This window comes from Sciurus vulgaris, assembly GCF_902686455.1.
Source record: "Sciurus vulgaris genome assembly, chromosome: X".
NCBI lineage: Eukaryota > Metazoa > Chordata > Mammalia > Rodentia > Sciuridae > Sciurus > Sciurus vulgaris.
In genome coordinates this window covers 134,742,859-134,769,521 of record NC_136471.1, presented here as the reverse complement: position 1 = coordinate 134,769,521, position 26,663 = coordinate 134,742,859, and positions in this window count along the sequence as shown.

Below are 26,663 nucleotides of genomic sequence, written 5' to 3'. Positions count from 1 at the left end.
TAGTTTATTTAGAGACAGGGTCTCACTGAGCTGCTTAGGGCCTCGCTTTGGCTGAGGCTGGCTTTGAACTCATGATCCTCCTGCCTCAGCCTCCCGAGCCACTGGGATGACAGGCGTGCGCCCCCAGGCAGGGCTATAATAAATCTTTTAAGGGTAGGGTGTTGTTTAAGCCCGCGTCCTCACCGTTGGAACTAGACAAACTCATAACGCGAAGATCCAGATGTTCGAATTGCAAAATGTGCAGGATTTTCCTTCCTGCATCTGCAGACATTGGGTTCATGTTCTGGTTTATCCTAATGGAGAAATTTCCTGGTGGTAGAAAATAACAGAGTTCCTGTTTCCTTGGATCATGAAATTTCCTCCCCAAAGTTCTTTACTGATTTTGCAGCATTGCTATTCTTTACCTGCTGGACCTTGGACAGGCCCAGCGTGGTCCCCTGATTGACACAGAGGGGCGGGTGGCTGTGTCCAGTCTCACACACCAGAGAAAGCATCGCCCGGAGGTGGTTCGATAACTAATTTAACCTCAAACCTCATTCTTTTAATGATGTATCAATCACAGCCCCTTAAAAAGCCCCTGTCAAATGAAAATATACAGCTTGGGATTGAATTTAATTAATTTATACACCATTGGTTTTATCTTAATGAACACCCATCGAGGCGAACTGAATACTTATGAATATACACAAATTTCAGGTCCCGTGTTCAATATCGGTGAAGAATAAAGCCCAGTAACTTAAAGGAAAAAAGAAAAGCAGGACCCGCTCACTAGAACTACGTAATTCTTTCTATCAGGGGGTCGAGATGGGGAAGGAAGGATAACAGAAAACAGAATAACAATAGTTTGGGGCAAACAATTTCTGAGATATTTTAACAAATATCTCAAACACAATCGAGCCTTTAAGAAAATTCTACGAGTTCTCTGCACATCTGGTAGATCATTTCCCAACACAAAGAAATGAGAAATGTTCAGGGATCCGGAAATGTTAATCACCTTGATCAGCTCATTACACACGGCACACGCGTCTCAAATTCTCACACTCTATCCCACAGATAGGTTGACAGTTCATTGTTAAGATGATTTTTGAATAAAAAGAAAAGTGAATACAGAAAAAGAAGAGACTAGGGAGATGGAAACTGGTAGAAAAAGTGGTTTCTTCTTTGGTCTTCTGGCTTTTGGATTAATCCTCTAAGTCCAAGTCAACCTTTCTTCTTTTTAAGTTGATTGTCTGAGGTCTTTGTTATAGTACTGGAAAGCTGGCTGTTACTATTCTGGGGAATAGTAACTTCCTATTCTTCAGAGATAGGAAGTTACTCGGGGCACAGAGGACCACAGAATCCTCAGAATAAGCTGGAGGGACGGTCTGGGTGTTCTACCCAGGTCTACTGATGGTGTAGTTATGGGAGAGCATCCATGCTCTGCAGATCCAGAGCTTTGTCCTTCCTTACTTAGACCTTGGAACAGAACGACCACCAAGGTTAAAATCCACCTTGCATTAGCCAGATGGCTTCAAAAGTCTCTTCTGTCACAGTTGATTGTCAGATCTCCGCGCTTGCAACGCAAGGGAGCCAACAAAGACGGCCCGCTTTGCTTTTGACTTAATAAAGACAGGCGTTGTCAAAATGGTGGCATCCATCCCACAGAGAGACTCGGGAAGAATAAGTAAGAAATAATGGGATGAATCGGAAGACATTTGCTCACAACGGTAAACATGTCATAACTTAGTGATTTTTTTAAAAAACCCTCTTGGATGAACATATGGTGTGTGGATCTGAGGAATGCGGAGGGTGGAGAGATTTGTTTATTTGTGGAATTTAAATTATATGGATGGGTTGGGATGGAGTAAAGGGGGAGTGGGGAACAGCTTCGAGTCCTGAATTGGGTCTACCATGTTCCTGGTGGTGAAGAAGGAGAGAGAGGAGGTGCCTTCCTGTCAATCAAAGTGAAACATGGCGTCTGGGGACGTGGACCTTCGGGAAGTCCCTCCACATTCTGGTTGAGGAGACATGTGGACATAAATACATTGTACGGTATGGATCCCTGAAGGCTCCGTTCCCAGAGGTGGGGACCTTGGGAAGGGAGTGGACCTCACCAGTGGGTTCACCCATTGATGGATCCATAGCTGGAAGGACTGTTGAAAAAGGGTGGAAATTGTAGCCGGTGGTGGGACCACGTTGGTGGGATGAGATCCTTGGAGATGTGCCCTTGGGGACTCTACCTTGTCCCTGCCTCTTTCCTCTGGAGCACCTTTCCTCCTCCATACCCTCCCACCTTGATATTCTGCTTGCCTCAGACCCCAAGCCATGTAGCCTGTGAACCGAAACCTCATAGATCATGAAACTTGGTGTTTCTCGGGTGTTTTGTCACAGCAACGAAAAGCTCCGAAGCTATGGATGGAAGTTGCATTCACCTACTCGTGATCCGTCCTCTTCATGAACGTGTTCTCTCCCCGCTTTTACGTTAAAAAATATTTTTAGTTAAGTGATGAATTCAGGCAATCCAGAAGAGTGTAAAGAAGATCTCCGAAAGTCAGCTAAAACAAACAGAGCTGACATTTGCAACAATACCTGACGTATCTGCACATTAACCCAAGCAAACGTAGATTAAATGTGTTGAATTCAGTCTTAAATGAGGCTATGTCATATATACTTAAGGATCCGTGATTTTACCTTAACACGGTAGTCTAAAGTCTGAACTGAGCTGACAAGATCACAATTCAGAAATACAGAATAGTCTAATGAGAAAAAGTCTTCAGTGGCTTGGGAAAGGATGTTTGCCTAATGGCACGGACAGCAACTGACTCCTTGCTGAGAAAGATGCTGGACCTTCAATAAATATCTTCCTGGGATCTACCTGCTCTCCGACGTTTTGGTTTGAGGACACACATTATCATTTTGAGAAGGTTTTTTATGCAACAATCAAAATGCAACATGCCTTCCATGTCGTTTGCTCTTGGAAGTATGTTGGGGTGGATTCAGGGCATAGTGTGCTCGTGACCCAGGTTGGCCATTTCCCAATTATTTCCTCGTAATTTTTTGGGATGGGTTTCACCATAAGTGGGCTTTCTTCAAAATGGTAGCCTGGTGGCTCCCAGAAGTCTACAGATGGATGAGAAATCATACTACATTATATGTGTTGTATCAAAGTGCGTTGTACTGTCACATACAACTAATTAAAACAAGTATGACATTTTATAAGAGAAGTCTAGATTTGAAGGAAATCGTTGAAGGACCTATCGCTTTGAGTTCCATCGCGATTATTCCACGACATTCCAATGGAACCCGTAAGGCCAGCCTAATTCTCTCTCCACGGATCGCCGGATTTGGCTCCCTTCCCGGATCCCCGCGTGATTGTGACTTTAACATTTGGGGACACCATTAAGATCCACTTTGTTGAGACATTTATCGTGTGCCAGGTTTTCGAGAACCGATTTTGACCATTAGAGACGAGTTTCATTTCCAGAAATTTCTCTTCTAGTCTATCTTTGAATTTCCTGTCTATTTTCTTCTGCAGGAAGACCGGTTTCATCAGCTTTGCACCCTCTTGTCCTTCACTCTTCCTGTCTCGGTGATCCTAAACAACTTCATGCTTTTTCATTTCATTTCGAACGCTCTAAGACGATCTGCTCTGTTTTCGGCATGATTGCAGATCTTTAGATCCCATTTTGTGGTGGTTCGAATATCGTCCTCGATCTCTTCCGTCCTCATGTTTTCTCTAGTGAGGCCTCTCAGCTGGGGTTAGATCACGTGTCCTGTTACTCCTGCTGCTTTCCATTCACCTTTTATCTGGAGACACTTAAAAATTCACGAAGAAAGATCACGTGCGGGACGTTGGTCCCTCTGAGCAGGGACCTTCCCTGGAATCATTGTTCTATGGCGCCAGGGTCGCTCCTTGGTTTCATGTTGGTCATCGTGTCAGGCAACTTCATGATACGACCACCGGTACTTGAGACAGGCCACCCCCAGGCAGAAAAGACGTCCTGGGACTCGTACCTTTAATGGTTCAGATTGGTAATCGGATGGCCCCACGGGGTTTGGGACTTCTCGAGGCAGCGCTTCATGTACGTGGAAGAGAACCCCACCTTCTTCATGGCTGGGAGGTGGAACAGAGAGAGGAGGTGGAGGGGGTCCCTCAGTCTTCAACAGTGCACCTCAACCACCTGAAGACCTCCCGCCAGGCCCCGCCTCTTAAAGGGTCCACCACATGCTCATAGCTCCAGCCTGGAGACCATGTCTTCAACCACCTGAAGACCTCCCGCCAGGCCCCGCCTCTTAAAGGAACTACCACATGCTCATAGCTCCAGCCTGGAGACCAGGCCCTCAATCACCTAAAGACCTCCCACCAGGCCCCGCCTCTTAAAGGGTCCACCACATGCTCATAGCTCCAGCCTGGAGGCCAGGCCCTCAACCACCTGAAGACCTCCCGCCAGGCCCCGCCTCTTAAAGGGTCCACCACATGCTCATAGCTCCAGCCTGGAGACCATGTCTTCAACCACCTGAAGACCTCCCGCCAGGCCCCACCTCTTAAAGGTCCCATCACACCCCACAGCACCTGGAGACCAAGCCTTAGCCTGTGGGCCTTTGTGGGGACATTTCAGATCCCAACTATAATGTCAATGCTTCTCTCTCTCCTGCCCCTCAGTTACTGTCTTTGCAGTTTTTAGGCAATAGTTGTCTGGTGCATCTCTTTGACTTCTCTTTTTTTTATTTTTATTTATGTATTTATTTTTAGCACTCAGGATTGAACCCGGGTGCACTGTACCACTGAGTTACATCCTCAGCCCTTTCTATTTTTTATTCAAAGACAGATTCTTGCTCAATTGCTTAGACCCTTACTTTATCTCTGAAGCCAGCTTTGAACTCACGTCCTCCTGCCTCAGCCTCCTGAGCCCCTGGGATGACAGGCTTTGCATCATCACACCTGGTTTTCCTTCTGATTTTTTCTTACTTTAGAATAGATCATTGTCCTTGGCCAGAGAATGAGGTTGAAGGTATTCTCTCTGCATCTTTCTTTCATTCTGTCGTTTGCTTCAAACTCCACTTGTTGAATCAGTCAACCTCTGCCCTGGCAGCTCAACTGTGCTCAGATTCAAGAGGTCAGGGAGTTGTATGGGTCACAGCAAAGCCCCTTGTCCACAGTGGCTCTCACAGCATTGCCCTCATATGGAGAAGGCACCTCCCAGTAATATCTGTCCTGCTTTACCTCAGACAGTCACAGCGACAGACCAAAATCATATATAAACATGGCGGCCAATCACAGTGATGGACCAAAATTGTATAAAAACATGGCGGCCAGACAGAGGTGAGGAAACTTAAGTGCCTTTCTCCTTGGTGTTCTCATCCATATGATTGTTTCCTGAGCCATCCCGAAGCATCTCTCTGCTGTGTGAGGAGGAAGGAAGATTATAGATATCTATTGACACTCAAAGTAGGATCTAGCGATAGAGTCTTGATAGACAGGCTTTGTCAAGAGACAGGACTGACACACATCCATCCGCATTTCTGTTTAATTACTGGGTAGGCTTTTCATGTTCCTGACACTTTTTTTTCTAGGAAGTACGTGGTGTGGTGGAGGACCCGTCAGTAGCTCCCTGTGCTGAGAAGCTTCACCGTTACCTAGGAATCCACTTGGTTTGTGATCTGGAGAGACCAACATGGAAGGCAACATTCTCTTCCATATATTTTTTGCCAAACAGATCAAAGGAAAACATGCTTTATCGTATTGAGCAGGAATCCTGAGTGTTCTGTGGTTTAAACGAGAGTCAACCTTTACCATCGATGGGTGGTTGGTTCCCAGAATCCCAAGAGGATGGTGGAAGGAAGCAGCTCACGTGATGATCGGAAAGCAGAGAGAGACTCCACTCACCAGATACAAAATATAAAGCCCAAAGGCACAACTCCAGTGACCCACCACCTCCAGCACACCTGACCTGCCTACAGTTACCACCCATTAATCCATTCAAGTGGATTAATCCACTATTAGGTTAAGACTTTCATAACCCAATCATTTCTTGCCTTAACCTTCTTGCATGGTCTCACTCGTGAGCTTTTGGAGGACACCTCACATCCAAATCATAACAACTGACAATATTTAATAAAACACAAATGTTGCATAATTGGTGTTAGATGGTATTTTTTCAGGGGATATATAACCAGGATAAAAAAATCAATACATATTCCACTGTGGGACCTAATTGCACAACACACAACCTGAGGTGGGTTGAATTTAGAGACATGCAACCTGAGGATAGGTAAGGCCATCTGTATTGACGTAGAAGAAATCTCTAGAACCTTGGTTTTTCACCCCCATGGATGATTTTAAAGGGGCTCAAACATTTATACAAGAAATATCCTCAAGTGCCAACTGGGTGCCTAAGATGGTGTGACGTTCTTGATGCGTGTCAACAAATCCAAGAGTACAACCACTGCCTTCTGAGAGTTTGCAGCCTTGAGTGAGTGATACCTTCTCTGCAAATTCCAGTATCCCATATTTCCAGCACAATGAGGTCTATAAACCCAATTTTCCATTCTAGGTCCACAGTCTCTTTCCTCATCTAAAACAGATGGAATTCTCCTCTAAGGTGAGTAGGTAAAGCTATATTTGAGGGGTGAGCACCAACTGTATTCAGTGCCCATATTAGTCAGTTTCCCATTACTATAACAAAAGACTTGAGATAATTAACTAATAAAGAGAAAAGGTCTTGGAGCTTCTAGTTCATGATTGGTTCAATCCATTGCTCTGGGGTCTCCAATGAGGATGGATGGGTTGCAATGGTGGGTAGCAGAGATTGGAGTAAATTGCTCACCTCTGGAGCCAGGAAACCAAAGTGAGATGGCAAGAGGTTAACATCCTGCAAGCTCCTTTGAAGGCATGTCCCCCATGACCTGAGGACCCGGCCCCAAGGTGCCGCCATTTTAGATGGAACTCGTTTTTCAAATCTCTTCTTTCTACCGTGGTTTCTATCAAACACGGTTCTCGGTTGGTATTTTTCATGAATACTAACAATAGACATTGGGATTAAACATACTCAAAATCAGCACGGTGCTCAGGAAATGCTGGTGGGTGTTGCCTGGTTCTGGCAAAGTCTCGATGTGCAACGTGAGAAGACAATGTCACCTTCCAAGCCCATTCTTTACTTTTTTTTTCTCTCCTCATTTAAGATCTTAACAACTGACATGATTAGTCTAGAATAAATAATTAAGATTGATTTGCCTGACTTAATAGTCATGTAAGCCGCAATGTTTTCTGCGAGAAAATTAAGCAATTAAGATGCGTATTGATCATCATGGATGAGAACACAGATGCACGTTCCCACGGGGAAGAGCCCTGACTCTTTCTGCCATGTGCCAAAGCACTGGAACCAAAATCTCGTCTACCGATCAACAATGCTGAAATGATCCAGAAATAAATGCAGCGCCTTGGTGTGGACCATCCAATAAAGAGTAAGTTTGCATTATTAAACTAAAGAAAATATTCTGACAAAAGGCAATAACCGGTTATTCTGCAAATTCCTCAGGCAGAGCTAAAACTGCTGAGGACAGCATGTGGCTGTCAGGGATGAGCTGTACTTGGGTTTGGCATAGAATCAGGAAAAAATAAAAAACAGTACAATTTAAAAACTATCTCCTTGGAATCTCCATGCCAAGGAAATTGTCAGATTGACAGAAAGAGTTAGTTATGCGGATGTTTATTGCCATTTTATTACTAATAGTGAAAATCAGAAATGACACTAAATGCTCAACCAGATAAAGTTAGTTCAGTACGTTTGGTGGTGATATTCACACCAAAAACTCAAATTAAAACACAGAGTACGGTCAAAAATTTTGAACATACATCATTACTGTTGAAGCAGAATACAAAACTACACATGGCCTGACTCTACATTTTTCCACATTTTCATAAAATGCATCATGGACGGTACATTCAATGTACATTCTGCAATCAGTTACGTTACTCAGACCCACGTTGAGAGCTGAGGAATATCTGTATCCGTAAACGTTCACTGAATGTCCACAACGTCCATTTCTGGGAAACAGCAGGACTGTATTCATTTTCAAATGGAAAACAAAACCAATTTATGTCCTGAAATGTGTACTGCGCTGTCTCCTCCTGTCTGAGAGAACAGCCTCCGTAAGGACCCTGGACCACGTCTGAGCTCCTATCTGAGGCCGATGCGTCCCCCTGTGCCCAGATTGATGGACGGAGACGGAACACAAAGGACAAAGGAAAAAAAAATGTGTGCAATGGAGAGAAGATGGGAGTACAGTAGAAAGAAAATAACTCTTAAAAGAGACCAAAAAAGGGCAAAGACAGTGGATATAATGGAGGGTGAGGGAGAAAGGGTCACCGTGGAAGTTCACCCAAGCAAGCAAGTTGGGATTTTAGTTAGGAATTGGTTTTTTGTTTGGTTTTCCCAAAAACAAAATGGCGGACACAGCCATGCGAGATGGACTTGAGCTCAGAGCGCATCTCCTGTTCAAAACGTGGACGTTGAGGAGGAAGGAGCCTTTCATTCTGAGCAGATGAGACAGGCTCTCAGGCACACTGCTCGGGCATCTCTGGTCAAATCCTTGGCTCTGACGATAATGGCACCCCGTTCTTCCTAACGTGTCTCCCCGTCCCAGGCATCTCTCCCAGTTGGCCAAGACTCGCTCTGCCCTCCAGATTTTCCAGTTGGTTCCAGCCGCCTCAGTCTGGTCTGCATCCTCGTGAAGACTTTCCTTCATCTCTGGGACCAGCTAATTCTAAGTGGTGCACACAAACAGACAAGGGTGCCATTCTCCACCCTGACACTGAGGAGGTCTCTTTTTAATCTGGGCTTTTTAGACAGACGTGACAGTGGGGCGTATGTTACCATACGACGCGTGCACGGAGGACAATTTCCCATTCTTGCGGTTGGACATGAGGTGGAGTTACGCTGGTCGCGAACTCACATAGGGACACAGGAAAGTGTCCCATCCTTTCTCCCTTCGTTTAATTCCCTTTGTCTTATCCAAAGTATTTCTATTCATCCTTCCTCTACCCTTATTGTGAGTCAGCATTCATATACCAGAAAGAACCCTTGACTTTTGATTATTTTGGGACTGGCTTATTTCACTTAGTATGATAAGTCTCCTGTTCCATCCATTTAGCTGCAAATACCATCATGTCATTCTTCTTTAGGGCTATGTAATATTCCATTGTATATATGTACCACATGTTCTTTATCCATTCATCTGTTGGAGGGCACCTAGGTTGGTTCCATAGCTTAGCTATGGTAAATTGAGCTGTTATGAACACTGATGTAGCTGTGTCACTGTAGTGTGCTGATTTTAAGTCCTTTGGGTATAAACCGAGGAGTGGGATAGCTGGGTCAGATGGTGGGTCCATTCCACGTTTTCTGAGGAATCTCCACACTGCTTTCCAGAGTGGTTGCACCGTTTTGCATTCCCACCAGCAATGTATAAGTGGACCTTTTCCCCACGTCCTCGCCAACATTTATTGCTACTTGTATTCTTTTAAAAAAAAAATTATTTGTTCTAATCAACTCCTCGGTTTACACCCAAAGGACTTAAAATCAGCACACTACAGTGACACAGCCACATCCATGTTTATAGCAGCTCAACTCACCATAGCTAAACTATGGAACCAACCTAGGTGCCCTTCAACAGATGAATGGATAAAGAAAATGTGGTATAAATACACAATGGAATATTACTCAGCCATAAAGAAGAATGACATTTTGGCATTTACTGCTACTTGTATGCTTGATAATTGCCATTCTGACTGGAGTGAGATGGAATCTCAGTGTAGTTTTAATTTCCCTGATGAGGTTTAATTTTAGCCTCTTTCAATATATCCCTCTTTGCAGATGGTGTGCACTCTGCGGTCAAGCTGAGTGAGAAAGAAAATTATATAGAGAAGAAAGTCTAAATCCATCAGGAAAAGAACACACAGGGTGAGCCTTGGGGTGGGTACTAAAGTATGTAACAGGGGAAACGAAGAGTTAAGCCCGTCCTCAGCTCAACGAGTGAGACGGGCATTTCTACGTCCTCGTGAGATTCCACCGTCCTAGGATCTCCTTCTGCTCCGAGAAGCACAGCTCATGGGACTCCGGCTGAAGGAACCGGATGGAGCCAAGGAGGCGCACGTTTCTCACACACGTTTTTCCTTGGAGGACCTTTGGATTCCTCTCTTCTGGAAGGTGGTCCTTGTTCTCCTCGGACTTGGGCTGCTCCTCGCTTCCTCCTTAGAAAGCCGTGTCAACGTTCCAACGTTCCAGAGCTGGACGTAGCTCAGGGGAGAGGCAGAGTCCGATTTCCTTGCCAGGATCTCGTCTCAGACCGCTGTCCTTTAGGGGGTTCATCCTGGTCTAGCAGAAATGGAGGCTGTGATTAAAGGTCCATGGAAAAGATCAGGAGAAGGGACTCCTGGGTTCTCCAGTGACGTGATGGGCAGTTCTGTCCAAATCCAGAGACGATATACCATGGGGAGCTACTCCAGCAAGGTCTCACCTCCTCCAAGTAAGAAAATACTGCACAATGTCTCTGAACTACACAGAGTTGCTTCATAGACTTTTTTTAAACCGGGGATTGACCTCAGGGGCTTAGCTGCCTCGCTTTGGCTGAGGCTGGTTTTGAACTCGTGATCCTCCTGCCTCAGTCTCCAGAGCCACTGATTGGCCTGTGACCTTCTTAAATTGGAAATCTTGGTTTGTTGAAACAGTTTGAGTTTTACAGTGAATTTCAGTGGAAAGGAGAGAATCTCCATGTAGCCTTCCTCTCCGTAGATACACAACCTCCTGGAGACCCCTGGCCTCCACCAGACTCTGATAGAGTACAAGCCTGCCTGGTTTTCAGGGATGACTTTAAGCTGACTGTGCTAGTGCCCTTTCCCCAAGGGGCTGGTTTCAGTGGTTCAATTTTTAAAAAATGACTTTGTTATATGGCAGAATGATGTTCATGGCAAAAAAAAAAAAAATCTGCAGAGGTAAATAGAGTTCTGGGTTTAATTTTTCTCAGTGGTTTTGCATGTCTTGGCTCCTCATTTCTGTTCAGTGCTTAATAATATTCTATTCTCCAAATGTATTTGTTCACCTACTACAGGGTAACTGGGTGGCGTCCCTGTCTTGTCAGTTACAATGAAAGCTTCCATAAGCATCTGCTTGCAGGCTCTTTCTGTGCTTCATTTCTTGACTCTGCTTCTCATAAGCAGAATTTTGAATTTTACTCCCAGTCATTTAGAAAATATGATGAGGGAAAGTATTAATATTGACATTTGTGGAAGATGATAAAATCCTTCTAGTTTCGTCAAAAATGGACAAAATGCAGAGAGGAACAATGGAGAGAGGGATTTGTGGCGTATTATGTGTGTAACAGATATCAGACATGAAACAAGAGAAGTTTAGTCCTGGTGTGTCCCTTGCAGAGTCACTGAGTGAAATATTGTACAATAGTGAATATCAATGCTGGATGTCCATTAGTCTTCCAAAATGTCATTTTAAAATGTTAATTTATAAAGCAAACACTCAAGAGTTTTGAACACATAGATCTACAGGGTACAAACGAATGAAATGGTATATAGCCACTGGGATGGAATATTACTTGGTAATGAAAAAGAAACGAAGTATGGATTCATACCGCAGAATGGATGAAACCGAACGTATCATACCAAGGGAAAGAAGTCAGTTTCCGAATTGTTTTATTCTGTTTAATCTGAAATATCCAGACAGGCAAATCCATAGAGACAGAAAGTAGAATAGGGACTGTCTAGAGCAGGAAGAGAGAGGGTGGCTGGAGATCAGAGCTGAGATGGGTGGGGCTCGTTCTGAGGCATCGAAAATGTCTTCAAATTGCTTGTGAGGATAGATGCGGAGCTCTGAGTATCTACTAAAAAACAAGCCCTTGGCTCAGACTTTACCTGCTTTCAAAATGGCGGCCACCAGCCAGCGGTTCTATTGGGCACTCGACATCTGGGTAGTGGGACTAAAGAACCAAACGCACTAATTCGTTCCTGAGTGGGTCTCTCTGTGCTTCCTCCCTGGTCAGCCCATTCCTCCATCTACAAAGTCAGAACAACGGGATAAAACAGGACACTCTCACACACGTGTGTGCCATATTCTATTTTTTTAAAAATGGAAGAATAACGATCGACCCATAACTGAAAAAAGTCACCCAATCCTTACCTGTCACTTTTCTGACTTTACGGACCGCGTGTTCACTCTCATATCTTCTTCTAAGGAGGTGTCATAATGGATCATCGATCATAGGAAGTCAATTAATTCCCATCTTCTGAATATTAACACTTTGGGATGATCGATCTCCCCATTTCTGCCATGTTTCTTTGGGTGAACTCGAAAGCATGGATTTTACAGAAATTCCGGACATTTTTAAGGTTTTTCCATATCATTCCAGTTGGTTACCATTAATTAATATTATACCCGTTGATCCACCTTGAGTCTTTCCCCACCGCCTTCCCGAAATCGTCCAGCATCTACGATTACCTATATCAATCTCATCACGAGAAAGGTAGACGGTGTTTAAATATAAACACTTTGGTTTTCCCCATGAATTTAACCATTTTCCCCGTATTTATGAAACTCGCAAATGCTTCTGTACCTGGTGTTGACAGGCTTATCGAAAATTTTATTTTGCTAATTTTCCCTATTGATTTTCAGAGTTCTCTCTATAGTCGTCGATCGATACCCGCAAGTCATCTGTGCAAAATGCTGTTTTCTGAATATCTGTCATTTGGATTTTCTTTAGCTTCTGCAGAAGGTTCTTATTTGTAGAGCAAAATCTATAAGTGTTTTATTTTTAATTTGAAAAGAAAAAAAAATTCCTGAGCTCCTGCTTCTGAGCAAAAGGCACAGTGGCTGAAATTTTCATGGTCATTAAATAAAAATAGACCTCATCTCTCTCCTGGGGTTCTTAATGTGTTACAGGGAAGAAGGATTAATGTTTAATTATGGAAATGAATGTATAGCAGTTTGATTTTGTCAGTGCACGAAGGGATAACAAATTTATAACGAATGCTTTCTCCTGAGAGGTCCAATCTGCAGACATGGCCAAGAAAGGCCCTTTGAGAGACTCTCTGAGGGAGGCAGGGTCTCTGCCTGGTGTGCACAGCCAGGGAGCTTCAGCGTGGCCCCTGGAAGATGCACACAGCTCCACACTTTCATCCCCACGTGGGGCCTCTCGTTCCAGGGCAGGACCCTCTGTGTCCTGTCCCTGTGACGTGGCTCAGCGTGACCCTCAAGGGCTCAGCGGGAGAAGGGGTGCCCGGCTGAGGCCACCTCTGTTCTGGTTTGTACCTGCAATGTCCCCTCGAATCTCATGAGGTAGGCACTGAGTTACGTCCAGAGGTAAAATGGTCGGGTCATGAGGGTTAATCCAGTGGCTGGGTTAACGGTTTCTAATTTATCTTGATTTGTCCTAATGAGCTGCACCTGACAGCAGAAGGCATGGCTGCATTTTGACAGATCAGACATAAATGGAGGGTCGTCTCTCATTTTTCTGACTGTCCATGTTGCAGGATCACATGGTCATGCAGTCACACATGCACATGAGTCAGCATGTCTGTTCACTCTACTGTCCTTCCTGCCCCACACCCTTCCCCCCCTTCACTCCCTCTACCTAATCTAAAGTACCTCTATTCTTCCCTATCCACCCCTTATTGTGAATTAGCATCTGCATATCAGAGAAAACATTCAGCCTTTGGATGATAGTCTCCAGCTCCATCCATTTACCAGCAAATGCCAGAATTTCATTCTTCTTCATGACTGAGTAATATTCCTTTGTATATATATATATACCACATTTTCTTTATCCACTCAACTGTTGAAGGGCACCCAGGTTGGTTCCATAGCTTAGCCATTGTGAGTTGAGCAGCTATAAACATGGATGTGGCTGCGTCACTGTAGTGTGCTGGTTTTAAGTCCTTTGGGTATAAACCGAGGAGTGGGAGAGCTGGGTCGAGTGTTGATTCACAAGTGAATACACCACAGTGAATCTCACCATCATGTTCACCCACAGGACACTGATTAAAAACATAATCATGGGTGAATAGCAGAAAAATCAGCAAAGGGAAGGGAATGGGGATGGGGAAGGAGGGGAAGGAAGGGAAGGAGAGGTAACGGGGTCTGAATTAAGAGTGATACATTCCAAGCTTTTATAGTCATGTCATCGTGGATTTCTACTCTCATGCATAAGTAAAAAGAATCTATAGAAAATGAATAAAAGTAAAATATGGGCTCAGAATTCTTCTGATCGGCCTTCTTTATGAACGTCCCAAGTGGGAGACGCACTAATGTCCATCAGTGCTGGGGACAGGGCGGGGGGATTGGTGGTCTAGAACACCAGCTTGCATTTTTCATTTTTTGACTCTCCACGAAAATTGCAATTCCTTTCAATGATTAATCAAGCGGCATGTTTTTCTTGACAGCTGCTATTTCAATAAAAGTGTCATACACCCAGCGGACACCAGCACATTAGCAGCTCACCGGATGATATGGAAGACTGTACCATATGGTCCAAAGACAAGAACATTCATAACTAAAAATACGAAGCAATTTACCTGAATGTTAAAAAAAAAAAAAAAAAATCTAGGGAACTCAGACCTCGTCTACTTTATATTTCAATCCTGCTTTGGGTCTACACCAAAGTCCTCGACCTAAGTGTGTTGTTCATGTTTTCACGACTGTAACAAACAGCTCGGATCATAAACTGATCATGAGAAAAGGTTTCAGTCCCTGAGCAACTAGCCCTGTGGCTTCTGGGACCAGAGATGCCAATCATGGCGGACGCCTGATGCAGCAAAACCCTTCACCTCACGGTTGGAGAATGAACCAGACAAAGAGGAGGAGACTGGGGTCCCAGAATCCCCTCCCAGCGATGTGCTCCCGGTGACCTGAGGACCTTCCACTGCTCGGGTCCAAGGAAATGCAAGTGACCCAGAGGTGACTTTAGTCTGCAGGAGGATTTGCACTGATTATCACCATTTTTTTCCAGGGATGTGAGCGTCTGTGCTGTTCGGTGTCCCCGGGGTCCAGATCGGAGCCCGAGGAAGCCGAACAAATGCACCCGGAGCCAGGAGCACAGCGCCCCCTGCAGGAGCTTTTGCATTCAGGTCGGTTGGAGTAAAAATGAGGTTTTGCATCTACGTCGCCAGCAGAGTCCCCTCCCCGGGAGTGACAGTCCCTGACTCTTGGAACCGGGCTTCACGATTTTTGCAGGAAGGGGCGTCTCTGTCGACGGGGAGGTAAAGTCCGAAAGGAAATTCGGTGCTATAATGTAGTGCGTTTTTTTTTTTTTTTTTTCCTCCCTCGTTTGCGGTTGCTTGGAGGCCCCGTTTGAGTTTCTTCTCCGTCCTCCGGGGCAAAAGGGGGTTCACACGCCCAGTTTGCAGGGTGAGGTCCGGGTGCCTTGGGCTGGAGGAAATCTGGAGTCCCCTGCGCTGGACTGACTTGAATTCCTCCTGCGCTGTTTCCTTTTTCCTCTGCCGCAGTGCGCCACCTGGGACACGGTCTGCGGCCGCCCGGGCGGGGATCTGTTGGAAGACTTTGCAGATGGAGCGGGTGGGTGTCCTCTGCTGCGTCCACACCGTCTGCAGCTCCTTTACCGTCATTTTTCCTGTGATCGGCCCTTCGCCCTATGAGAAGCAGCTTCGTTTTCTAGTCTCGTCTTGCTCAACAAGGAAAATAAAACCCAAAGGACGCATGGAATTAATCGCCTCTGTGGGTTTCTTTTCTCCTTTTTCTTCTTTTTTTCTGCTTCTGACCTTTGCGAATTTTTTGTCCAGGGTGACCGACGTCCACGCAGACAGGCATCCCCTGCCTCAGCCCATCGGGAGATTTATTCTACCGGAAACTCAAAGCCACCCTGCAGCTCAGAGAGATGCACGGAAGCCCCAGCGCTGGGCTGTCGGGGACGTGGCCGACCTTTTTTAATGACCAGCTACTTCGTATTTAGCTCTCTGTTTGGAGCTGGATCCTGGGGTCGCCCCACCACCTCAAGTTCATGTGCCGAATTCCCGGCCCCCAGGGTGATCGGATTGGAAGGTGAGATCCTTGGGAAAATGTTGGGGTTTAGAAGCAATCAGGAGGGCCAAGACTTCGGGGTAGGATTTATGGCCATATATAGAGAAGAAGAGGCCAGAGTCTGCCTTTCTCCCCCATGTGAGGCAGGCATGGAAACGAAGAGGACTCTCCCCAGACTCCAGGTCTCCTGGCGCCATGATGTCGGAGTTACGGCCTCCGAGACCAGGAGAGATCTCACCTGCTGAAGTCACTCCAGCACTCCAAAGAGACGGCCCGAGCTTCTCTCGTTTCCTTGTTTCTATGGCTTGATGACATCAGCTGCTTTAACGATTTTATTGAGATATTAGCCACATCCCATACAATTCTCCCATTTACCTACTAAAATCGAATGGTTTTCCAACTATGACTGAAAGAATTTGCTGTGTAAAGATGTTTTACTCTGTTTTTTCATTGCTGAGACCAAAAGACCTGACAAAAACATCTTAGAGGAGGAAAAGATTACTTGGGGCTCATGGTGTCAGAGGTTCAGTCCATGGTGGGCGACTCCATGGCTCTGGCCCAAGGTGAGGCAGAACAAAATGGCGGAAGGGCCTGGAGGAGGAGAGCAGCTCAGGACGTGGCGCCAGGAAGCAGAGAGAGCTCTGCTCACCAGGGACCAGATATCAACCCCATGGAGCCAGGGACAGGATATAGTCCCCAAGGAGCCAGGGACAGGATATAGTCCCCAAGGAGCCAGAGACATGATATAGTCCCCAAGGGAGCCAGGGACAGGACATAGACCCTAAGGAGCCAGGGACAGGATGTAGTCCCCAAGGAGCCAGAGACGTGATATAGTCCCCAAGGGAGCCAGGGACATGATATAGTCCCCAAGGGAGCCAGGGACAGGACATAGTCCCCAAGGAGCCAGGGACGGGATATAGTCCCCAAGGAGCCAGGGACGGGATATAGTCCTCAGGGAGCCAGGAACAGGATATAGTCCCCAAGGAGCCAGGGACAGAATATAGTCCCCATGGAGCCAGGGACAGGATATAGTCCCCAAGGAGCCAGGGACAGGATATAGTCCCCAAGGAGCCAGGGACAGGATAGAGTCCCCAAGGAGCCAGGGACAGGATAGAGTCCCCAAGGAGCCAGGGACAGGATAGAGTCCCCAAGGAGCCAGGGACAGGATATAGTCCCCATGGAGCCAGGGACAGGATATAGTCCCCAATGAGCCAGGGACAGGATAGAGTCCCCAAGGAGCCAGGGACAGGATAGAGTCCCCAAGGAGCCAGAGACGTGATATAGTCCCCAAGGGAGCCAGGGACAGGATATAGTCCCCATGGAGCCAGGGACAGGGTATAGTCCCCAAGGAGCCAGGGACAGGATGTAGTCCCCAAGGAGCCAGGGACGGGATATAGTCCCCAAGGAGCCAGGGACGGGATATAGTCCCCAAGGAGCCAGGGACGGGATATAGTCCTCAGGGAGCCAGGAACAGGATATAGTCCCCAATGAGCCAGGGACAGAATATAGTCCCCATGGAGCCAGGGACAGGATGTAGTCCCCAAGGAGCCAGGGGCATGATATAGTCCCCAAGGAGCCAGGGACGGGATATAGTCCCCATGGAACCAGGGACAGGATATAGTCCCCAAGGAGCCAGGGACAGGATAGAGTCCCCAAGGAGCCAGGGACAGGATAGAGTCCCCAAGGAGCCAGGGACAGGATATAGTCCCCATGGAACCAGGGACAGGATATAGTCCCCAAGGAGCCAGGGACAGGATAGAGTCCCCAAGGAGCCAGGGACAGGATATAGTCCCCAAGGAGCCAGGGACAGGATAGAGTCCCCAAGGAGCCAGGGACAGGATAGAGTCCCCAAGGAGCCAGGGACGGGATATAGTCCCCATGGAACCAGGGACAGGATATAGTCCCCAAGGAGCCAGGGACAGGATAGAGTCCCCAAGGAGCCAGGGACAGGATATAGTCCCCAAGGAGCCAGGGACAGGATATAGTCCCCAAGTCTTGTCCCCAGTGACCCAGCTCCACCAGCTACACCCACCTGCCTGCAGTCACCACCCAGTGAGTCCATTCAAGTGGATTAATCCAGTGACTGAGTCGCTGTAAACCAGGCAGTGGCTTGATCCACTTGCTCCACCTCTTCGTGGGGTTTGGAGGCCTCCTAGCCCCTAACCCGTAACAGCAGATACGCACACTCTCTTCGTCTGACCCTCCGTAGATGCCTCCAGCATTCCGATCCCATGACTCCTGCCCCCATCACCGTCTGAATCCGAGTCTCCGTGCTGAGGACCCCTGGGAATGTCTTCCAAAGTCTCTGCCCGTTTTCCAGTCGCCGGCCTGCGGGAACGTCCTGGCCTCTCCACGTGCGAACCGGCGCTCCCTCTGTCTGACCGTGGATGCAGCCGTCTGCACCCGCCTGAGGCCGGGTCCAATTGCAGAGGCCCAACCGCTGACCACGTGGTAAGGACGCCGTGTCCAGCGAATCCAGTGAAATGAACCTGGTTAGCTGCACCGTGAACAGGGAGGACTGGAGACAAATAATGGAAAACGAGAAAACAGGATGTTCCCCGACTTCTCCAGCCACATTGGGAACTGGTGGCCTCGGCCATGAAGCTCACGGTACCCGGTCATCTCCCATCCCCGAGGCCAAGACGGCGTGGGCGCTGTTCTGTGGCCCCCTAGCTCACTCCTAGGAGGCCTGTGCTCGGATCGGGTGGCCCAGGCGTCCTGAGGCCGGAAGGCCGAGGCTGACCCGGGGAAGCGCGCTCAGTCCCCCTGGGCAGACGGTCCACAGACCGATGACCAACCAGAGAGGCTCCGGAGAGGCAGCTGGAAGGAGCCACCCGACCCGGGACCCTCAGCAGACCCAGCCCTGGGAGGTGGGTCGGAAGAAGAGCTGGCCGTTCACAGGGGACACGTCAAGGAGCTGGGCTTGAGAAGCCCTCAGGACGTGAGGTCCCCGGCACGAGGACAGGGGACCCTTTCTCCACTCCAGCTCCCGTCCAAACACACGGAAGCAGTAGGGCCGGGATCCTGCGGCCCCTCCTCGAATCTCCCAGGCGGGATTCGGACATCACGCAGATCGTCCTGAGGGCGATTCCAAGGAGAAGAGGCAGCCGAGGACCGTTTGTGACCCAGGGCGGTGATTTAGAGGCAGACGGATGCGCACGTGTGGGGTTCCGGACTCTGGGACCAACAGAAGTCTTTTCTTAGACTCGACGGCCCTCGATTCCTTACGGGGTTATTGTCGGGTGACGGGATTTGAGGCGACGCTGGTGTTTTGGACACCCACGTTTTGCGTTTTCATGTCTTTTTTGCGTTTTCTGGGAACGTGTCGTCCTAGACCCCGATGGACTGAGGGAGCGAGGAGACAGCAGGGAGCAGAGTCTCTCTGGGTCTGCGTTTCTGGGTGGCAACCCTCGCAACGTGACCAAGAGTCAATTAATATCGTGTTCAGTCGCTGGCGGAATTCCCGAGAGGACCGATCTTCTCTCTGCCCCTGGACCAGGCCCTCCTGGGTGATGGTTCACAGAGAAATGATCTGCCTTTGAACCAGGCGTCCTGTAAGAAATAAGACGCTGTCATCCCAGCGGCTCGGGAGGCTGAGGCAGGAGGATTGCGAGTTCAAAGCCAGCCTCCGCCAAAGCGAGGCCGTAAGGAACTCCGTGAGACCCTGTCTCTAAATAAAATGCAAAATAGGGCTGGGGAGGTGGCTCAGGGGTCCAGAAACCCTCATTTCAAACCCTGGTACCCCCAAAAATAACATAATGAAGGACCTGCAACTTCACACTCCAAAGGAGCTCATTATCGTCAGGAGCTCATTTAATTCTGATACTAACTCATTTTTTTTTTTTCATTTACAAAACCCACCTGGTAACACATGGTCCCTTAAAAAAATAGATTCGTCGAAAAAATTTAACCCAACATCTCCCGTCAAAGGATCATCATAAAACCGTCATAACAGAGACGCGTGATTAGTCTGGGATCCCAGGTGACAGTCTGTTTCTTAAACGGGTGAGAAGACCACAGCTCCGTGCAGGCTCCAGCCCAAGCGTCAACACTGCCCCTGTCAATAAAGTTTTATTGGCACGCAGCCTGTGCGTTCACATGGTGCCTGCGGCTGGGGATTTCCTCCCAGGACTAGGGACGGCCTCTGACGGACAGGCCTGTCCTTTCTGAGTTCCAGGCCGCGGGAGGTGACAGAGACGGACGCCCAATGGAAGCCGTGCCTGCAGTCTTGACGTTTGTTTGATCTTCTGTTTCGGGAGACAAGGGGTGAGATCCTGTCCTGCGTGAACTCAGTGGAGGCAGAGAGACGGAGGCCCAGTCGGCCCCGAGGTCGTGGCCGAGTCCGGAGTCTGCAGGCTGAGGCCCGTGCACGCACCTCTGAGTCCTGGTCTTTTCCGCTTCTGAAGGCTCGGATCCGGCTGCCACCCCTGGCCCACGAGGGACAGCTCTCCTTCAGCCCAGAGATGGTCTCGTCCTCCAGGTTTAGATCATCTACTCTCTGACCTTCTCAGGAGGAACTTACATAACTCTGTGCAGAGCCGTCGCCAGAGGCAAGTCCCAGAAAAATCTTGTAAAAAAAAAAAAAAGCAGAACATTTTCATGTAGTTAAAATCCAGGACAAGAAGTGAAACCTGGCGCCAGGTGGATGAGCCAATCCGGGCCCGGGAGGTGCCGCTGAAGCTTAGAAGCTCGTCTGCGGTGCTTGACCTGAGCTGCGGTTTGCAGCAGGATGCTCCCCAAAAGTCAGGGACGGAGGAAACACACCAGACTCAGAAAGTTAGGGTGCATCTTTTCTCCCCTATGTGGAAACTAGAGACAAAAACGAGAGAGAGAAAAAGGGAGGGACTCGTGGACAAGGAGCCCACAGAGGACGGGAAGGACCTCAGCTTTTATTTTATTTTATTTTATTTTATTATTTGTTACCAGGAATTGAAGAGAGGGGTGCTTAACCACGAAGCCCCCTCCACAGTCCATTTGCATGATTTATTTAGAGACAGGTTCTCTCTAAGTGGCTTAGGGCCTCACTAAGTTGCTGAGGCTGGCCTCCTTCTTGCAATCCTCCTGCCTCAGCCTCTGGAGCCGCTGGGATTATAGGTCTGCAAGATTTCCATAATCTCTCCTTTCCTTCCACAAGGCAGATGGTCTCAGACCTGCAAATACCATGCTAAGCGAAATAAGCCAATACGAAAAAACAAAGGCTGAATGTGTTCTCTGATATGCAGATGCTAATCCACAATAAGGGGGGCTAGGGAAGAATAAGGGTGCTTTGGATTAGGTAGAGGGAGTGAAGGAGGGAAGGGTGTGGGGCAGGAAGGACAGTAGAGTGAACAGACATGCTGACTCATGTGCATGTGTGACTGCATGACCATGTGATCCTGCAACATGGACAGTCAGAAAAATGAGAGACGACCCTCCATTTATGTCTGATCTGTCAAAATGCAGCCATGCCTTCTGCTGTCAGGTGCAGCTCATCAGAACAAATTTTTTTTAAATTTACAAAAACAAAGAGTAGCTCCAAAAAGGCTGCCCTTTTCTAAATGAAGTTGGCATCCGTGAAGGAAATCCACACAAATCCACGTACCTGAGTCAGGAAGACCGTAACTGACAGACAAACAGGTCTTGACGTGACTGTTCCATGTTCTTGACCACCTAATATTCCTTCACCCTCTATCCTCCCCGATATGCCTCCTGTAACTTGTCCTCCGAGAAGCACCAAGATGACACTCCTTTGCCCAGCTCCGTCCGTCTGTCCCCTGACCCTCTTCCAGTCTGTAGGCCTCCTGTGTACACCTAGGGGGCTCAGAGCTGCAGTTCCCCTGTGGATCTGACTTGCATCTTTCGAATGCGTGGCCCAGCCAAAGGACCCAGCAGGGTGTAAGCCCTTTGTCTCCCCTTGACAGTTGACGAATTAGAAATATTTCAGCCTTACTCTTGAAAGGTCCCAGAAAACAAAGAAAAATAACGTGGTACTGACCACCCCAAAAGCAAACCAGGAAGGGAAAGGGGACATGTCCCCTCGCCGGCCTGGGACTCTTTTGCAAGCCTCACCCTGCACCTGTGCATCGCTGTTGGGACCGGCCTCCACAGCCTCCTAGGACGGCCACACCCGGGAGAGAGAGTGGGAGTTTCCCCATCTGCCCTCTAAGATGAGGTTGTGGGACTTGTACACTAGTCAGTGGATTAATCCACGTGAATGGACTCACTGGGTGGTGCCTGTAGGCAGGTGGGGTGTGGCTGGAGGAGCTGGGTCACTGAGGACTATATCCTGTCCCTGGCTCCCTGGGGACTATATCCTGTCCCTGGCTCCCTGGGGACTATATCCTGTCCCCGGCTCCATGGGGACTGTATCTTGTCCCTGGCTCCTTCGGGACTATATCCCGTCCCTGGCTCCCTGGGGACTATATCCCGTCCCTGGCTCCTTGGGGACTGTATCCTGTCCCTGGCTCCCTGGGGACTATATCCCGTCCCTGGCTCCTTGGGGACTATATCCTGTCCCTGGCTCCTTGGGGACTATATCTTGTCCTTGGCTCCTTGGGGACTATATCCTGTCCCTGGCTCCCTGGGGACTATATCCCGTCCCTGGCTCCCTGGGGACTATATCCCGTCCCTGGCTCCATGGGGACTATATCCCGTCCCCGGCTCCCTGGGGACTATATCTTGTCCCCGGCTCCCTGGGGACTATATCCCGTCCCCGGCTCCCTGGGGACTATATCCCGTCCCCGGCTCCCTGGGGACTATATCCCGTCCCCGGCTCCCTGGGGACTATATCCCGTCCCCGGCTCCGTGGGGACTATATCCCGTCCCCGGCTCCCTGGGGACTATATCCCGTCCCCGGCTCCGTGGGGACTATATCCCGTCCCCGGCTCCCTGGGGACTATATCCCGTCCCCGGCTCCCTGGGGACTATTTCCTGTCCCCGGCTCCCTGGGGACTATATCCTGTCCCCGGCTTCTTGGGGACTATATCCTGTCCCTGGCTCCCTGGGGACTATATCCTGTCCCTGGCTCCTTGGGGACTATATCCTGTCCCTGGCTCCTTGGGGACTATATCCTGTCCCTGGCTCCCTGGGGACTATATCCCGTCCCTGGCTCCTTGGGGACTATATCCCGTCCCTGGCTCCCTGGGGACTATATCCTGTCCCTGGCTCCTTGGGGACTATATCCTGTCCCTGGCTCCTTGGGGACTATATCCTGTCCCTGGCTCCTTGGGGACTATTTCCTGTCCCTGGCTCCATGGGGTTTAGATCTGGTCCCTGGTGAGCAGAGCTCTCTCTGCTTCCTGGTGCCACGTCCTGAGCTGCTCTCCTCCTCCAGGCCCTTCTGCCATTTTGTTCTGCCTCACCTTGGGCAAACCATGGACTGAAACTCTGAAACCATGAGCCAAAATCCACTTCTCCCTCCTCTAAGTTTGTTCTTTCCCAGTCTTTTGGTCACAGTGGTGAAAAGTCTAGGCCACACTGGATTTTATTTGCAGAAGGAAGGATCGTTGCTACTCAGCTGGGTGTGCTGCAGTCATGAGGTGAAGGACTGCCATAGATCACGTGCCCACCTGTGGTGTGGAAGGGACCCGGCCATGCACACAGGGGAACGCACGTCGATGTCCACACAGAGGCAGCCGATAAACGTCTGCATATACACGTGATCACAGATGCTTCTCGACCCCGGATGGTCACGTGGCAGCAACCCCAACGGAAGTCGACGCTCGTTTCTTGCTATTTTTCGTCTCATTTCTGCTTTAGCTGCAGGTGGGCACATACCCGTGGTTTACGTCTACCTGGTGCCGAGGCTCAAACCCCGGGCGCACACATGCCAGGCGAGTCTCTGCCCCTGAGCCCCGGCCCTGCGAGGATTTTAAAGTGAAGACGCACTTCTTGCCTTTAGCTCGGCGATCGCCCCCTCGTCCCTCTCTCTGACTGAACCGTGGCCAGCACCCTGGCCTCTGGGCAGAGTCCATGGCAACCTGCTTTACAAGGGAGAATGGAACCTCTCGTGAAGTTCAGAGAATGCGGAATTCGACACACAGAGCAAGTGTGAGCAGCCTCTGCAAAAACCAGAAGCCATAAACTGCAACAATCGTAAAGCAAACCTGGGCCCAGCCAGGGCTGCTCGCCCAGAGGTGCGGCTCAGCGCGACCGAGAAGATGCAGCAAAAGAGGATTTCTAGGGAAATTTCTGGGGCTCCAGAGCACCGTCAGGCCTTGCTGCCTGCGTTAGCAAAATTCCAAACGCCGTCTCTTACGAATTCAGCAGATTCCAGGCCCAGAACCATCGACCGTCACGAGACAGAACACAAGGCTCCAGGGTTTTCAGAGAAATAGGAGCTCGTGAGTTTCCACAGGACCCAGGTGAAGCCCGTCTGAGTTTCTCGCCCAGGGACAATTCTGAATTTATTCGGGGGGGGATGGAGAAAGAAATCCCTGTGGCCGTCCACTTCTGATTCACCTGAGAGAGTGGCACTGAGCCAAAAAGAAAATGAAAAGGAAATCTTTAAAAAAGAAAGGAAAGAAGTCAGATAGCTTGAATGCCATGTATTTAATATTCCTTCTCTGACTTGGGTTTCATGGGAACCGCTTTTGAAGTACCGTGCGTACCGGATATGTCTGCTGTGTGTGTGCAGATGCAGGTGCACAGAGGGGCGGGTGGATATGCACATAGATGCTTATCCTCGTTCTTTCCCCCTAGTTGGAAGAGACCGTGCACAACCTTCTGCACCTCATTCTTTTCTGTAAATAGCTTTATGTTTTTTGTCTCTTCTCACCTGGTTTGCCTGGCCCACATAGAGCTACCCCTGGGTATATGCAGGGAATCCGTCCCAGGAAGCCTGTGGATTCCAGTCCTTTATTTAAAATGGTATACTATTGGTATATAACCTATGCAGATAGCCCTGGACGCTTTAAATCATGGCTAACCTATGCAGGGTGCGGATTTAGGACCCCTGTGAACACCAAAGTCTGGCACAGCGCTTCCAAGTAACCAGCACAGTTCCTCTGAGTACTTTATTTTTTAATTTGTTTATGTATTTATTTTACTTTTTTGGATTAAACCCAGGGGTTGAGGCTGGTTTTGAACTTGTGATCCTCCCGTCTCAGCCTCCAGAACCGCTGGGATTGCAGCAGAGCTGGGGTATAGCTCCCTGCCTAGGGGTGCTTAACCACTGAGCCACACCCCCAACCCTTTTTATATTTTATTTAGAGACAGGGTCTCCCTGAGTTGCTGAGGGGCTCCCTAAGTTGCTGAGGCTGGCCTCCAACTTGTGATCCTCCTGCCTCAGCCTCCCGAGCTGCTGGGATTACAGGTGTGCACCACCGTGCCCAGCTGGACTTAATCTTTAAAACAGCTCTATGTGCACTTCTCTTTGTTGGGACAATGGAGCAAAAATTTTATTTTCCTCTTGCTGAATTGTTAACCCTTTCTCGGACACGCACGTGTGCACGTACACACCGGAGATGTGTGTATGCAGAAATGGTTTGAATCTGTTTCTTTGTTAGAAACAAAACATTACCACCTACGGGAGGGGAATTCAGGGCTGCTCTTCTTCTATGCTGTTCAAAGTTCTGTCTATCGAACTGTGAATAATGTTGCTCAGTACCGGTCTTTCTGTGGCAGGTGAGAGTTCTGCTTTTTATCTTTGTTTTTTGATATTTATTTATTTTTAATTTTTATTTGTTCTCCTTAGTGGTCCCTGATGGTAGAAGGCACTGATGCATTTTGATAAGTCATACATAAATGGAGCATGATTTCTCATTTTTTTCTGATTGTACATATTGTAGGATATTTTACTGCTTTAGAAATTTTTTTTGACGATTCTTATATTCTGTTTTCTATAAACTTGCACACCTAAAACTTATGTGTAGTTTATACTCCCATATATTAAGATACCAATACAGAATTTGCTTATAAAGAATATGTAACTTGGCCAGGCACGCGGGCACACGCCTGAAATCCCAGCATCTCTGGAGGCTGAGGCAGGAGGATCGCATGTTGGAGACCAGCCTCGGCCATTTAGTGAGGCCCTAAGCAACTTAGCAAGACTGCTGCTCAAAATCAATACAAATAAATAAATAAAACGGGCTGGGGATGTGGGTCAGTGATTAAGTGCCCCTGGGCTCAATCCCTGATGCACAAAATAAATTCAATAAATAAATGAATACGTGAAGAAAGAGATAAAAAGCTCTGTAGCTTCTTTGCAAATCACTTCATTTATTTCCTTTGCAGTCGGATTCAGTGGATCGGATTCCATGCTCCTCAAACCCTGCGAAGGACGGAGAGTCCCTGCCCTGCAAGACCTTTCGAACACCCGCCTTTGAAAATTTGGGGTGACTGTCCCTCTGTGGTCTGGAGACCAGAGTCTGATTCTCCAGGCACCTCGGTGAAGCCGATCCCTCAAGATCGACTGTAGACGGCCGAGCTGCTTCTCCAGAGGTGCCCGCGCGTCCAGGAGGGGCGAGCGCCGTACCAGATGCGAGAAGCCTGCAGACCGAATTCCACACGGGCAACTGCAGGAAAAGGAAAAGTCGCAGCGTTTGGAATCGCCTTGAAAACGGCCTGAGCAGCAGGATTTCTCTAAAGCCACACCGTCCCCCTTTAGAGAGGCACGTGTTGAGGTGGAACTGCTGCTTCTGAATTTATCATGAATTATTGACTCATGTG